The sequence below is a fragment of the Drosophila miranda genome (genome assembly GCF_003369915.1).
Source record: "Drosophila miranda strain MSH22 chromosome Y unlocalized genomic scaffold, D.miranda_PacBio2.1 Contig_Y2_pilon, whole genome shotgun sequence".
In the NCBI taxonomy this organism is placed as follows: Eukaryota; Metazoa; Arthropoda; class Insecta; order Diptera; family Drosophilidae; genus Drosophila; species Drosophila miranda.
In genome coordinates, this window is record NW_022881614.1 from 27,742,853 (window position 1) to 27,760,429 (window position 17,577).

Sequence of the window (17,577 nt, forward strand, 5' to 3'; positions counted from 1 at the left end):
GATCCTTGAACTCATATTTTGCAATTGGCAAAGCCGACCATGAAACCTGTGTGTTAGAGAGAGACAGAGCGAGAAAGAATGAAATTGTTTTCTTGATTCTGGCTATAATAATTATACGATCTGGTTGAGATTTTACACTCTAGAACATATAGTCATCCTCTACGACTCTGCGTTTTTGGTTTTATCGTATCTTTAAAAATGTGGATGCCACAGATTTTCGTCCTTTGTGGGGGCGGAAGTGGGCGGGGCGAAGTTTTGAAATATTTTTGTAGCAGTGACATATCACAGAAGTCTGGATCCAAAACATCGTTGCTCTAGATCTGATAGTCTTTGAGCACTAGGCGCTGAAGGGGACGGACGGACGGACGGACGGACGGACAGACGGACAGACAGACAGGGCTCAATCGACTCGGCTATTGATGCTGATCAAGAATATATATACTTTATGGGGTCGGAAACGATTCCTTCTGGACGTTACACACATCCACTTTTACCACAAATCTAATATACCCCAATACTCATTTTGAGTATCGGGTATAAAAACCGCTAAAATTAAGTTGCTGTAACTGTAGATAAATAAGATGTTATGAAGATTTGAGGTGATGCTGAGGATGGTTGTTAGTACACTGAAGATTGATCAACATGAAATTGGAGTAGAATAACTATACAGGGGTATTGGGAAGGGGGAACATATAGAGGTTTAAGGGTTAACACAAGAAATAGGCGAGCAGAGTTAACATGGTAGGGTGGGTAAACGCGGAGATTACAAGACCTAACTCCGTGCGGCGATGCATATGGCACTATTGAATTGATTTGTATAACACCTAACGGCCAGGTTAGCACCAGAATCTCTTGTATGTGCTTAGCTGGAGCAACTGAAAGATCCCCCCCATCCGACGAGCCCTAGCCGAAAGATCCCACACACTGCTAACCATAACATCTATGCAAGTTGTCTAGTTTGTGGAATGCGTCTCGAAAGCTACCACACCAGAACACCGGGACACATTACACCACAGGCCCATCTTCCCTAGGGCCCTACGGCCGTACGGCCCTACGACCTTGTGTGGGCAGGTGAAAGTTTTCCGTCCGTTCTAAGCCACTGGGCCTGGGGCCTTTCCGATCCTCATTTGCATAAGCATCTCCACCTGCAGTGGAGATCAGATCAACATTCATTTTCCAGCCCAGCTTTTATTTACCTGTTCAGCGGTGGATCATCACGATAAGAGTCATGGTCTGTCCGGTACCGAATGGGTTTTCCATGGCATAACAACAACAACAATCTACAAGTTCCATTGCTCTGAAACAGATTTCGATTGAAGTTAAGCCTTTCTCTGTCTATAGATCAAATGTACTTTATAGCAATTTTAGTCCCATCTGGAACATGGGAATTACAAATGTTTAACTTTAAAGCAGATTTGAATATAATGGATACTTGCTCTCCATTGCACTTGCTTAGGCCTTATCCAATTGGATTTGTATTTCCTCCACTCACAGGCTCGTTGCAGGCGAGGCTCCCTTTCGTGAGTAGATTCCCCAGTTCCCTGACGGGACCCTATCGACATTTTTGCCGGCCCATTTCTATGCAAATCAGCTGGGAACACGCACATCACACATCCCATCAGGAGCCAGGAGCCAGTCCTTGGATGGCCTCATACACTTATAATGGGGCACAAGCTTTCTATACGCCGCATGATATGCGATATGGTGGGTTATTCAAATTCAAGGGGTTAATGGGAGGCTAGCCCAGCCAAATGCTAAAATTCTTTGCGCCACGGGCTTGGCTTGGCAGGAACGTGACAAAATGAAGTCTGTTTTTATACCCGATACTCAAAATGAGTATTGGGGTATATTAGATTTGTGGTAAAAGTGGATGTGTGTAACGTCCAGAAGGAATCGTTTCCGACCCCATAAAGTATATATATTCTTGATCAGCATCAATAGCCGAGTCGATTGAGCCATGTCTGTCTGTCCGTCTGTCCGTCTGTCCGTCCGTCCGTCCGTCCGTCCGTCCGTCCGTCCGTCCGTCCGTCCGTCCGTCCCCTTCAGCGCCTAGTGCTCAAAGACTATAAGAGCTAGAGCAACGATGTTTTGGATCCAGACTTCTGTGATATGTCACTGCTACAAAAATATTTCAAAACTTCGCCCCGCCCACTTCCGCCCCCACAAAGGACGAAAATCTGTGGCATCTACATTTTTAAAGATACGATAAAACCAAAAACGCAGAATCGTAGAGGATGACTATATGTTCTAGAGTGTAAAATCTCAACCAGATCGTATAATTATTATAGCCAGAATCAAGAAAACAATTTCATTCTTTCTCGCTCTGTCTCTCTCTAACACACAGGTTTCATAGTCGGTTTTGCCAATTGCAAAATATGAGTTCAAGGATCTCAGAACCTATAAGAGCCAGAGCAACCAAATTTGTTATCCACACTCCTGTGATATCGGACCTTGACCGTTTCGTGTCCAAATTTCGCCACACCCCTTCCGCCCCCGCAAAGGACGAAAATCTGGGGCATCCACAAATCTCAGAGACTATTAAGGCTAGAGTAACCAAATTTGGTATCCGCACTTCTGTTAGATCTCACTACAAAACGTATATCTCAGAATTTCGCCCCACCGCCTTCCGCCCCCACAAAGGACGAAAATCTGTTGCATCCACAATATTGCACATTCGAGAAAACTAAAAACGCAGAATCATAGATAATGACCATATCTATCAGATTGCTGAATCTGGATCAGATCGGATCATTTTTGTAGCCAAAAGGAACAAATCAATTTGCAGTGGCTACGCAGCCCCCGACGTCACGCTCAGACTGATTTTCTGTCTCTCTCGCACGCACTCTTTGTCGTGTAGTTCAATATTAGCGGTGTCTGCCGGAGAGAGCCATACTGACTTAGTATCGGGTATAACTGTAGAGTTGCGGTGTCCGCAGCAACTCACAACGTTCCACCTCGTTTTATATATATAAAGAGGAGAAAAGTTTAGAAGAACAAATCAAATTATAAGCAAAGCGGTGTTTTTCTTACTTTTAGTGGTAGCTTACGTTTGGTTTTCCATCGCTGCAACAGGCTTGCATGCATTGATGTGTCCTAGATTAGATTATAATGTACAAAATTTAAATGCAAAAAAAATAATAATAATAGCAATAGTAGCTACGGTTGAATTCAGTGGGTGTGTGTGTGTGTGTCAATCATTTTCCTTGAAGACATCCGATATGGATATGTCTGTGCCTATCCAGGCCACGACATAGAATTTCAGAGGCAGCTGTATGTCCTCTGCCAAGGTCAAAAATAAGGTTTATCTCAAATTTTCGTTGTGCGGCAGAAGTTTGACCTCCGTTGGATAACTTTCGTCAATATTAAATTACACTGGAGAAACCGAGACCGACTGGCAAAGCTCAGACCCCTTTTGGCGAAGAAAAATTTTATCAGCCACTGTGAGGACCCATACTGGGACCCTCACATAGTAACAAGAATAATAATAATAATATTAATAATTGGATTACTCACAACCATATGCTATAGTAGTAAATAAGCTAGTTATGTTTTGCATAGCCGAAATCCCGCCAAACGGCCAGCTCACACGGAACAACCGCAAAGAAGACGGCGAGGAGAGGGAGCCATGCTCAGCCGGCAGCAGAGCGGAGCTCTTTCGGAAAAGTCCCGTTGGCCCGAAAACGAGCGCGAGGCGTGGCGAGAACGTCGAGCGACCGTAGCGAGAGAGGAGTCGATTCTGGGAAGTGAGCGAAGACGGAACGTCGCGGACATCGAAGTGAAGAGAAAAAAAAAAGTGTTGAACGGCCGCGCGCCAGAGAGGAGAGAAAAGCATGGAGGAGCTGCGGGAGCACAGGCGCCGGATCCGCGGGTGAGCTGGCCGCTGGCCAAGGTAGTAGTAGGAGTAGGAGGGAGTGCGAGGGGAACCAATCCAATAAAACTTCGATCATAGAATTAAGAACGCGTTGGCTTCCATTTATTTTCTCTGGTCGGACCACCGACTGCGGTCATCTCTCCCCCCCCTCCCCCCCCGTTTTCCTGACTGTTCTCGGTCACTACGCTCCCGCTCTGACTCTGGCAACAGGGTTTTACCCTGCTGGAGTGAGAAGTGGTACGCGTTTCGACAGAGGCGCCCCCCTCATCCTTTTCCTTCACCTCCCCGGACCCGCGGCCCACTTCGACCTTGGCAACAGGGGTTTTACCCTGCTGAAGTCGGGGAGTGCAGCGTCTCGGGTGAGTTTCGCGCCGCCCGGCCCAACGCCGCTTTCCCCCCCCCCTCCCTAATTTCTCCCGAAGGCCCCGTCGTTGACGGCGGCTCGGCGATCCCTGCGCCAACGACCCGCCTCCCCCCTCCAGTCTCAACGTCTCAGCAACTTGCAAATAAACTGTAGGTGACCCTGGGCAGACTGAGACTGACCCCAGCCTAGGATCACTACTTTACAGATGGCGCCCGAGCAGGGACTGTTGAGACAATTCAAACGATAGTTTTCTGGGGGGGATTTCACCCTTCGTGGCCTAAAGATCCACAAGTAGATCGCGTAGGTAGCGCCGCATCAAACCGAGGAGAAATTTATAGGGTATCAATAAGAAAATACGATACGAAGGTACAGGCCAGCAGCGAGCAAAGCGTGGCTGAAAAGCTGTACAATCCCCGTTAGCCGTCGGCAAATGAAGAGGAGAGAACGGGAAAGAGGAAATGAGAGAGGAAAACGACAGAATGAAAGTACAGCCCGCAGCCAAGCAAAGCATAGTGATGCCCTTCCCATGTCCAGCAGAAAGAGAAAAAAAAAAATCCAAGCGAAACACCAGCGACGAAGCAGCACGCAAAGCAGAACGAAAATTCGGTGGTCCCCGTTATCCTCAGGCAAAACCATGCGGGATCATAGCGCCCGGTACAGTGGGGAAAGAGCCAAGGGCAGCCAGACCTCTGTTACATCTCAGTGGGGAGAGAGGGGGTGAAGACCGGAGAACAGTTCTGGGCGTCGGCGGCGGGCATGAGCCGAACGACCCACGAGTATAATACATGAAATTATCCCTTTCTCATACTACCCGCACCCCCCGATCTTCGACTATTTACCTAACCATTCGCCCGCGGCTCTCTCGCGTGGTGTTCTCGGCCGACTCCGAGACGTCGACGTCGGCAGAGGCTCGGCCGTTCAGCCAGACCCAATATAAGCCGGGTTGTATACAACGCAAGAGACAGTCATCCTCAGCATTCGGTCAAACATACAACGTGTGAAACAGAGTGATCCCCTGCCTTCGATCAGTACACAACGCGCAAAATACAGTGGTCCTTATCCCGCAGCATACAGTGGTCCCTATCCCGCAGCATACAACGTGCGAAAGACAGCGATCCCCGCGTCTTCTGTCCACCTCGCGCTCCCCCCGAAACTGAACACGAACCAACGGATTCTAACCGGAACAATCCTGCAGAAACCAACGACTGAAGTACCCCTGAACAAGCGCGTGTTAATTGCCAGCCCCCGCGTCCAGGCCCACGACCAAGACGGCCCACCGGTAATTCACTACCGAATAGCCTCGCACGCGTCCTCGCCGTTTAAGGATTCAGAGCCCCGTCTTTCGCCGCGTCCTTAGCTACGTTTTTCGACTCCTCGGGCGACGCTCCAGACATTTGATCGTAGACCACGTGCAGCAACAGTGACCCGGACCAACTCAACATGGGAGTCAAGTGGATTTCGGTCAGGCGCAAGAACGAGTTGGAGATGAGAACGCGCGAACAGAACAATTAAAACGATGGTGGCGCAATACATCGACGGAAAACAGAACACTTGGGACGAGCTCTTGCCAGAAATCACGCTCGCGATCAACTCAAGCGTGTCCGATTCGACGCGATTCAGCCCCGCGTTTTTGATCCAAGGTGGCGAGCCAAGACTGCCAGGCGCCTTGTACGACGAGGTTACGCCAGGAACGGGAACTAGCATCGCCGACCCGGAGACCAGGGCACGACAGATGAGAGAGGTGTTCGAAATCGCAAAAACAAACTGCGACAAAGCATCAGAAGAGCAAAAACGACATTACAACCTCCGCCGTAGGGAATGGAAACCGGCTATTGGATCCCAAGTGATGTTACGTCGCCACACTCTGTCCAAAGCAGCCGAAGGCTTCGCCTCCAAGTTGGCCACGAAATTCGAGGGACCATACCGGGTGACCAAGTTTCTCTCTCCGAATCTCGTCCGATTACAGGGTCTAAACGGACGTAAGCAGCGATCAGCCAGTTTGAACGACCTGAAGGCGTTCTACCCGACCATCGACGAAGATGACGAAAAGACCGACCAGATCAGGACGGACAGTGAAGACGACCCTGACCGAACCAATATACAACAATCTTGATTACAACGCAGATCTACTCAAACCGCCACGACGATGCTGACACCCCGGATATACAGAGACGAAACCAATCAGGAACCCGGATATCTTGCGAGGAACGACGCACCGAACGAGGCGTGCGTGGCTGCTCCTCCTGGACACATCCGCTTCAGGAACCCGGATGTCCTGCGAGGAACGACGCACCGAACGAGGCGTGCGTGGCTGCTTCTCCTGGACCCATCCGCTTCAGGAACCCGGATATCCTGCGAGGAACGACGCACCGAACGAGGCGTGCGTGGCCGCTTCTCCTGGACACATCCGCTTCCGGGACCCGGACATCCTTCGAAGAACGACGCACCAAACGAAGCGGGCGTGGCTGTTCCTTCAAGGGCAAACCGCAACCGTGATTGTACCGAAGGGACCAACCAAGGCCGACATTTTGGAGATTCTCATTAAGTCTATAACCGCTCCGCCGCACTCATAGAGTATCAAAGTATTTCTTGCCTGTAGTCAACAAGTCCATTCCTATTCACAGCTCATCGAATGCGAGAGACCCCCGCCGTCGGAGAACTACGACAAAAGCCAGGCCGGAGCCCCCAGTCGACTGGGAGATCATCGAGGAACTGATTCTTCGCCCCACTCCACGAGAATTCCAAGTCCACCCAGAGGTCCTCAGCTGGGAAAATTTATGCGGCGACGTCGTAAGCTGGCCCCGCATCGACCAGATCATCGAGGGGCACGATTCAGACCCCGATCACGTCAATATTACAGGAGACGTAGCCCAGACGTACAGGGACCCAAGCCCTGGCAACGCCGCCAGAGCCACGTTCACCCATGCTCAGGGCCCCAGCCAGGTCAACCCCGACCAGGTCGCCGAAGACCACGCGCAGGGCCCTGGACACGCCACCGTAGGAGAAGCAGCCGACTACACCGCTCCGGGTCCGAGCCCCGACGAGGGGGCAGAGGCCATCACTATCCCTGACGGGCTGCCAGGTGCCACCGCACGCGGATACCGCCAGCAATTCGAGCCGACGGAGTTCGAAAAAGAGGTGCTCCGCTGGGAAGAGCCACCGCTTCCGGCACTCTTCGGGGCCCTTGATACGCTCAACCTTCTCGAACGGATAGACGGGTTGGACATCGCCCCCGAAGATGCAGGACTACCGGCCGTCAGCAACTTTGACGCCATCCTGCGTCCCGAAGACATCGCCACCGAAGATGCAGGACTACCGGCCGTCAGCAACTTTGACGCCATCCTGCGTCCCGAAGACATCGCCACCGAAGACGCAGAGCTACCGGACGCCTGCGATCTGGACGCCATCCTACATCCCGAGGGCGGCCGTCCGGAGATACCAGAAACGTCGACCCCCAACCCAGCCGTTCGTTGGGTGACTGGGGAGGCGGATTGGAGAGTACGTACGCCCGACGGCCGGCTGCCAGACACCCTGAAAGCCCGGCTCCTGGCACAACTCGTCAACCCGCGGCGTAAAGATGTCCGATTCTTGGCAGAGGCGGACAACACCTTCTTCCAGGTCCACATCAGCAAGACGAGCAAAGTGACTATTCGCTCACGGGCCCCCCGAAGTAAGGAGAGGGTGTGAGGACCCATACTGGGACCCTCACATAGTAACAAGAATAATAATAATAATATTAATAATTGGATTACTCACAACCATATGCTATAGTAGTAAATAAGCTAGTTATGTTTTGCATAGCCGAAATCCCACCAAACGGCCAGCTCACACGGAACAACCGCAAAGAAGACGGCGAGGAGAGGGAGCCATGCTCAGCCGGCAGCAGAGCGGAGCTCTTTCGGAAAAGTCCCGTTGGCCCGAAAACGAGCGCGAGGCGTGGCGAGAACGTCGAGCGACCGTAGCGAGAGAGGGAGTCGATTCTGGGAAGTGAGCGAAGACGGAACGTCGCGGACATCGAAGTGAAGAGAAAAAAAGAGTGTTGAACGGCCGCGCGTCAGAGAGGAGAGAAAAGCATGGAGGAGCTGCGGGAACACAGGCGCCGGATCCGCGGGTGAGCTGGCCGCTGGCCAAGGTAGTAGTAGGAGTAGGAGGGAGTGCGAGGGGAACCAATCTAATAAAACTTCGATCATAGAATTAAGAACGCGTTGGCTTCCATTTATTTTCTCTGGTCGGACCACCGACTGCGGTCATCTCTCCACCCCCCCCCACCCGTTTTCCTGACTGTTCTCGGTCACTACGCTCCCGCTCTGACTCTGGCAACAGGGTTTTACCCTGCTGGAGTGAGAAGTGGTACGCGTTTCGACAGAGGCGCCCCCCCTCATCCTTTTCCTTCACCTCCCCGGACCCGCGGCCCACTTCGACCTTGGCAACAGGGGTTTTACCCTGCTGAAGTCGGGGAGTGCAGCGTCTCGGGTGAGTTTCGCGCCGCCCGGCCCAACGCCGCTTTCCCCCCCCCCCCCTCCCTAATTTCTCCCGAAGGCCTTGTCGTTGACGGCGGCTCGGCGATCCCTGCGCCAACGACCCGCCTCCCCCCCCCAGTCTCAACGTCTCAGCAACTTACAAATAAACTGTAGGTGACCCTGGGCAGACTGAGACTGACCCCAGCCTAGGATCACTACTTTACACCACATTGTGGAGATAATGTTTTTTATCCCCAATCGGCCGACTAATTATTTCGAATTAAATAAAACTCGGCGCAGAAATAAAATTACGATATGTTCTTTAATGCGTGACATCCAAATTGCAAGTGTGGCTTGCCTGCCCTTTACATTGCCGCTCCGATCGCTAAGCGCAGCTTCGCTCGGCCGACGTCGGTAGGCAGACGCAAAGCGGAGATAGCGAAGAGCGAGCTGGCAGAGAGCGTTTAGCAGGGCAAGCAAGCGCAAAGCTTTAACAAACAAATGAGTGACATAGACATAAGTAACAAACAAAATAAGCGGCTGAGGGCCAAGAATTAGGTGCTATTTGGCAAGCAGCTAATCGGCTGGGTTCTGCTCCGAACATTCACCCCCCGTTGGAAGGCAAAGGCTTTCAGCAGATCCATCCTGAAGGGGCAGAACCGCTATTTTTCCAACGGCCCTCTTGAAGATGCTTGCTTGGGCGCAGCTGGCGGCTACGCTGGGATGATCGTCGCCTTCTTTACGAAGGCGGCTTGTCGTGACTACGTCTTGATCATCGGGAACCTCTGTAATTGCATAGAATGGCAGGAAATTTGGCAATGTAGAAACTGTTGAAAGTTGAATTTCATTTGGCGTGGATATGTAGGTTTTTAATATATGGAAAAGTTCGCGCTGCAGTTCCTGATTCTCCGATCGCAGTTTTTCCACTTGCACCTGGCACTCGAGCAGCTGCTTCCTGCATTGCTGCTCTAAGTTTTGGTACTCCAGCGTTGTGGGTCGAAAATCGTCAATAGAGATGCACGAGGAATTTTCAAAAGCGGTTAAAGCTTCACGCTTATTCTCCGAGCTATCAATTCTTCCTGATACTATCCAACCAAGTTTTGTCTCCTGCAATGTTGGCAATTGGGCTGATAGTCGAATCTGTCCGACGCACATTAAATCGAAGAACAAACCAGAACCTATCAACAGATCGATACGTTGGGGCTTGGAGAAATTAGGATCAGCTAGTTTTAGATTATTCGGCATTGGCCAATCCTTTGCGTCTACGCCGAAGTTAGGCTGCATTTCCGTAATTGAGTTGGTGACAATTGCAGCGAAGGAAGCTCGATAGCTTGCGTCCTGGGATTGTACAACTATATGTACAGACTTGCTCGAAGGTAGAATGGAATCTCCGATTCCAGAGATGTGAACATAAGACGAGCGATGATCCAACTGCAACTGATCAGCAAGTCTAGATGTTACAAAGTTTGCCTGTGATGCAGAATCCAAAATGGCACGACATGGGATAAGTGCTCCATAACGATCTGTTACATGGACGAGGGCAGTAGGTAGCAACACGTTCTGGCTAGGCTGAGATTTCTGGATCGAGGGGGGAGGGCTAGAACACCCGCTTGCTAGAAGCACAGTCGCGGCCTCTTGCTGGATCGATTCCTCGGCCGGTGAAGAGGAAGATGAAGCACCAGTTCCCGATGGAATGTGGAGTAGCGTGTGATGTTTGGCCTGGCAATGCCTGCAAAGTCCTGACCTGCACCTCTGCAATTCATGGCCTTTGTTGAGGCAGTTCAAACACAAGCGGCTCTTCTTTGCTTCTTTGTATCGTTCAAACGCAAAGAGATTCAGGAATGCCTGACATCTAGATATGTAATGCTCGGAGGAATTGCAATGGTTACATATGGGGTTAGGATGGTCGTTACTGGAGGTGATAAGGGTGACAGGTTTGTCTTCTCCCACCTGTTGACTAGGACTTGTTGCCATGGCTGATCCTAAATTCTCCAGCATCCGACATCTCGCTTCCAAAAATGAGGCCATGCTTGACCACCGAGGCAATCCTGACGTCGGCAAGTTCTCTTCCCATTTCTCCTTTGTTTTGTGGTCCAGTTTCGTGCCTATGATGAAAATCAGCAACCCATCCGAAATCTCCTGCGGGGTCGCCAAGGTCTTAAGTGCACGCAAGTGCGAATTGATTTTGTCGCTGAGCGCGCGCAAGCCGATAGCCGAGCCCTTCTCCACCCCTTGCAGCCCGAAAATAGCCTTGACGTGTGCCTGAAAATGTAACAGTTTATTATCGAATCGCAACATTAGTAAATTCAACGCCATGTCGTAATTCTCCTCAGAAAGTTCCAAGGAACGAATCGTATCCAGCGCAGCACCATCTAGACATCCACGAAGATATTGGAATTTTTCGATGATTGGTATACGATGGTCTTTGTGCACCATTGTCGAGAACATCGAGTGGAATTCTGGCCAATCCATGTAGTTCCCACCGAATCGCGGAAGCTGCAACTCGGGCATTCGAGAACGGCCTATACTATTATAGGAGAACAAAGACGAATTCCCCTCGAGAGTATGCCGAGCCGTTGAATTGGCAACATTTACCGTGCGAGCAGCCATCAACTCCCGCGACAGCCTGGACCTAACCTTGACATAAACATTCGAAAAGTCCAGACGGGCATCATGGGCTAACTGCAGGAAATCCAGCCTTTCAAGGCTCGTTTGAGCGGCATCGAGCTTGAAGTTCTGCCTCATCTAACTCGGCAAGCTCTTACTCGGCCTTGTGCTTGTAGAAATCTACATCACTCGGCATTGCTGCGTTCGCGACATTGGTAGGCTCAGGTGCTGCCATGTTGAGGTTTTAAAAGAGTCACTCAGCACGATTCCGCTTTGTACTCCGCTTGTGTGTATTAGTGAGTTCGCTGCACTGCCTACCGCACTGCACTGACCGAATTGTCGCGACAGAGAAATTAATAGCCAGCAATGCGTGTATGTAGGTGTATGTAAGTGTGTTTTAGCACCGAATTGTGCTTAACCGCCGAAAATTTGCTAGGGCTAACGAATGTCGATCGCGAATGATTATTAATTGACACTGCAACTCAGAGATCACGTCGGGGTCACCAAATTTTATGTGGAGATAATGTTTTTTATCCCCAATCGGCCGACTAATTATTTCGAATTAAACAAAACTCGGCGCAGAAAAAAATTTACGATATGTTCTTTAATGCGTGACATCCAAATTGCAAGTGTGGCTTGCCTGCCCTTTACATTGCCGCTCCGATCGCTAAGCGCAGCTTCGCTCGGCCGACGTCGGTAGGCAGACGCAAAGCGGAGATAGCGAAGAGCGAGCTGGCAGAGAGCGTTTAGCAGGGCAAGCAAGCGCAAAGCTTTAACAAACAAATGAGTGACATAGACATAAGTAACAAACAAAATAAGCGGCTGAGGGCCAAGAATTAGGTGCTATTTGGCAAGCAGCTAATCGGCTGGGTTCTGCTCCGAACACACATGTCAAAGCGGGGGGTTATGTAATTACCGTTTGGGGCTTGAAACCGGGTTTATCTTTGGAGAATCACTGATCTTTCGGCTTTTCGGCACACTGATCTTAATTTTTGGGGCAGCTTGGCATGTGCACCCTACTTTCGACGATTTATTGATTTCAATTTTTCTTTTTTTTTCAGACACGTGTATAACCTTTTATTCTTTTCTTTTCTTTTATCTCGCCGTACCACCAAACTGACCTTCCACAATTTAGTTCCATGGATCGAATGATCCAGCGCTTGAGCTTTGATTTTGTTTCTTCATCCCATTCTAAAGCACAAGGGCTAGATAACCCACCAAGATAACCCAAAGCTCGCTCTCCCGTCAAAAGCTTTCGCTTTATTCCCGTTTATTCCCTTGCATGCAGATAAGTTACAGCTCTGTGCACACAAATAAGTCCATCCAAATATGGGCCGTCACACCACAGGTTATTTTTAAGCTGTTCTACTTGTTCAAAATAAGCTGGAAAACGGTCATCTTTTAAGTTACGCACTTTTGTAGGTCTTTGGCATGGAACTTTCCTATCTGTTGACCATCTTCTTCTAATTCATAACAGTGGTTACCAAACTTTCGAACTACAGTTGCCTTCAAGAATTTAGGAGCTAATTTTGCATTAAATGCCTTGATCTTGTTACTTTGGTCAAAGTTTCGTCTATAGACGTGTTCGACGAGTTCGAACGTAACGTATCTTGTGCGCAAATCGTACGTTCTCTTATTGGTTTGATATGCCTTACTGATGTTTTCCATGATCTTGTTTCTAACAATTTGCAGTTTGTCTGTAGTCAAAATATTCTCGCCCTCTTTAAGCATTTCTATCCTCCTCAGCAATTCATAGTTGTCTGCGTGCGTTATCATATGATTACCAAACAACGCAAAATATGGTGAAAATCCTATTGCGGCATGATGTGAAGATCTCAAGGCGAAGGATATCTCACCGAGCTTATCGTCCCATAGCCGTTGGTCTTTCCCTAGATAAGCCCTGATACCAGATATAATTGATCTATTAAGGCGCTCTGAGGCATTAGCCTGTGGACTGTAAATTGCAGTAAACATATGCTTTATCCCATACTTCTGCATGAATGCCTGAAATATATTCGACTTGAACTGGCTTCCGTTATCAGTTACTATAACTTCAGGTATACCGAATACATGGAATATATTTGTTTTTAAGAATTCTATAATAAAGTCTGCAGTGAATTTCTTCAACGGCTTCAAAAAATGAAACTTTGTTAGGTGGTCCAAAACAACAAATACTCCTATATTTCCCTGCTTTGATCGAGGGTAAGGTCCTATGAAATCCATATAGAGCCGTTGGAATGGTCGCTCAGAGACTACAGGATTTCCCATTGGAGGCTTGAGAGTTATGTTTGGGGCTTTCACTTGTTTGCAAACTTCACATCTCGCAATAAATTCTTTGACGTCTTTTATCATATTTGGCCAAAAAAGATTTCGACGAAGCTTTTCCAACGTTTTTCCGATGCCACCATGAGAACTATGAGGAGGCGCGTGTGCATTATACAATACAGACTGTGTCAATTCTGATGGTACCCAAAGTTTCCAGCAGTTTGACTCTGACACTGAGTCTCCTTGGTAAAACTGAGTTCGCCTGTAAATGTAACGATCTACAATTTTCAAGTCTGGCAAACGGCTTTGATTCTCTGTAATTGTATCTTTTAACTTGGTATAGCTATTGGACCAGAAGTGAGGCGATTGTAGGTCGACTTCAGGCAACACCACTTCTATTTCGCTTATCTCTTCAGTCGGTAGTCGAGAAAGGGCATCTGGGACTATGTTCAAGCTTCCTTTTCTGTGTTCTATTTCAAAATTAAAATGCTGCAGTTTTAGTGCCCATCTAGCCAGTGGGCTATCCGAAGATTAATTGCAGGGGGAGAAGATCTCTTCGAGAGCACTCACAATGGCTCCAAAACAATGATGGAAAGTAAAAGTTTGTTTTCGGAAGCTCCGGAGCTCGATCCGAACTTGGATTCTGAACGGGTTTCGGCTGCTCTTGTTATTAATTTTATGCACTCAAATTCGTTTTGTATCTCCCATCTGGATCCATAAAACTTAATTGAATTTCGTATTTCATTTCGGTTCAGTTTTGCTTTGTTTTCTCCCAATTTGAGCCAAAAAAAAAAACCTAGAAACGAGAACGCAAGTGAGTCGAATTCCAGACTGGGGACGATGCCAAGGAATGCAAAACGACGGAAATGGGAATATTCCAAACATTAAGGAAAGAAATAATCAACGAACACTTCCCCCTTAGCCCCAAACGAAAGGAAAAAGCTATGAAAATAATTGTCGTGAATAAGTAGATGATGATTTCATGCGACTCTGTTGGAAGGACACCCACGATTGATGTCTCTCCCCACAATATATCCATTGGAAGCCATTCTATAGATATTTTCGATATAGATGTCACAGTCAGCATCCGCTAATGAGCTCCGCATCACAGCTAGTACGAGGGCTCCTCGATTGAGTGTGGAAAAGTGTGCTCTTCCTTCTTCCAGCTGCTGCTCACTTTCGCACTCTATTTTTTCCAGATTCGTATGTAGGTCAGTTCAGACGCTGGGTTACTGAACTCCCGTCCGGCGGTCAAATGTATTTAGGGTATTTGTCACATACCCGCACTCGCACTCGCAATGTTGTGGGGGAGACTGTGAGGGACTTCAGTGTGGGGTAAAGCGACACTCCAATGCCAAGACAGTCCGTCCCGTCGCCAGCTGGAAAAGTAAAACTGAAAAACTGTGGAAAACCACACGACCACAACATGAGAGCCAGACTCGAACCGCTCACAAAAGCCTTCAGCCTTAAGCCTTAAAAATAATAATAATCCGAGTATCTGGCCGTTTGTTTCGTACTTCAAAGTGTCTGGATTCGTTTAATAGGCAGTTCTGGGAGTCCCTCAGCGGAGGTGCCTCCCAGAAGACTTTCAAGTTTCGTTGCAAAATATGGACAAAGTCATCATCATCGTTGGGAGGGGGGGGATGGGCCCACAAAATTAACATTTTCTACTTCTCCACTCCGTCTCTCTGTCTCCGTCTGCCTCTCTCTTTCCATCTTGCGCTTGGCAGAGTTTGGGTCCCCTTCCCTTCCCCTTAAAACAGAACTTGACACTTCAGCGGGGGTCCGTCCGGCACAAATGGCTGAAGAGCTGTTCAATAAAACGGAGAGGCAAGATTCCCCATCTCATTTCACTTACTCTACTCTCACGAAACAAGAACTCGTTTCTGTTAATTGTTGCGTTAATTTTTATTCTCTGCAGCCGAAAAAAAAATATTAAGAATCATGTGGCCCCTCACTCACTCTTGCCACACTTAATATGCTCTGATTGTGCTTCAAACATGATCTTGGGGCTGGAACGATCCCATTCGAGAGCCGTTTGTTGAGTACTCAAGAGCTTATCGATGGTTTTTCCTTGATCCCGGCATTGGAAAATAGGCAGAGCTGAACTCTGGAGGCAACCCACTGGCTAATACCAGTTAGTCACAGTTTTGATGGCCGTTAGTCATTCACCTGAGCATGGGGAACGAAGGAGCATCATCGGTGCTCGTCGGGGCTTGGGGCCACGATCCACAGCCGAATAACCGATGAGCCATCAAATAGAATATCGCAAGGCCTGCCCAATCGACAATGAAACGAGTCTGAGCCGGCTCACGGTTATCGGGCCAGAGCCAGTCCAAAGTCAATGGGGCATGAGCAAGAGTAGCGGAAGCCCGAAGCGAATCCACAAATTTTGTCGGCTCCCGAAGGGTTCCTGCCGCAGGAACCTGTTATGAAATCAATGCCAGAGTGCACTGACCTCGACGGAGGCTCGGAACATTGTCAATTCATTTGCCATTGCGGTGGGTCAGTCATCAAATGTATCCTCCCGTAATCCCAACTAAAAAATGATCTAAAACTATTGATTGATTCGTTTGGATTTGAAATCCAATCTCTAACTGGCAACTTTTCGTCGATGGGCAGCTCTTTTTGCATACGCATGGAAAAGCCAATCCCAATCAATGAAAAGCTAGTGAAAAATCAGAAAACAGAAGCCGCAACAAGGTGGGGAACACAGTGGGGAACAGAGGGGGAAACGGACTGAAAACACAGCGAATTCCTGAGCCCGAACGCTTGAGCAATTTGCAAGCATGCTGAAAATGAAATTCAATTGCGAAATTAAGTTTCATTGGATTTAATTGTTGCAATGATCGGATCGAGCAACCGTACAAGCCAGGCGTCTAATCAGAGCCGCCGGAGCGTGAAATCCGATGAAATGATTCTCTCTCTCTCTCTGTCGTTCAATGCCGATGGGATCTCATTTCACTCTTGAATGTATTGTTCTATCAAAGGGTGTGGTCCCGTCTGGATGCTGTTGATCTGAATGTTGATCTGATTTCTACGCACTTCCAGGCATCGAGTGTGCAACGGCTGCCCACTGCAGGTGGAGATGTTTATGCAAATGAGGATCGGAAAGGCCCCAGGCCCAGTGGCTTAGAACGGACGGAAAACTTTCACCTTCCCACACACGGTCGTAGGGCCGAAGATTGGGCTATCCGAAGATTAATTGCAGGGGGAGAAGATCTCTTCGAGAGCACTCACAATGGCTCCAAAACAATGATGGAAAGTAAAAGTTTGTTTTCTTAAATCGAACAATGCGGCGAGTGATGAGTTCATGAATAAATTAACAGACGCGACTCGGAGCTCCGGAGCTCCGGAGCTCGATCCGAACTTGGATTCTGAACGGGTTTCGGCGGCTCTTGTTATTAATTTTATGCACTAAAATTCGTTTTTTATCTCCCATCTGTATCCATAAAACTTAATTGAATTTCGTATTTCATTTGTAAGGAAGCGATCCTGGGCTGGGGTACATATCTCAGTCTACTCCAGGGTCGAAATTACAGTAATATTTATAATTTGCCGGCACTCCGTATTTCGTACCGACGATGTGGGACGGGGCAGCAGTCCCGCGGACGGGAGCGATCGTAGCGTGGGACGGGGCCGTTGGTTTCACCGAGAGCACTCCGGTTATTGCCGAATAGCGCCTTCAGGACCCCACCGAACTCAGAATCAATACGGAGGTCTTTACTATGCGATAATACCGACAGGTGTCGCCGAGAGTACCTAGGCTATCGCCGGACAGTACTTACGGGACCCCGCCGGCCTGAGAGTTACTACGAAGCGGAAAGGGGGACTATGCTATGCGGGAATACCGACAAGTATCGCCGAGAGTACCTAGGCTATCGCCGGACGGTACTTACGGGACCCTGTCGGCCTAAGAATTACTACGACGCGGAAAGGGGAACTTTGCTATGCGGAAATACCGGCAAGTATCGCCGAGAGTGCCTAGGCTATCGCCGGACGTCACTTAC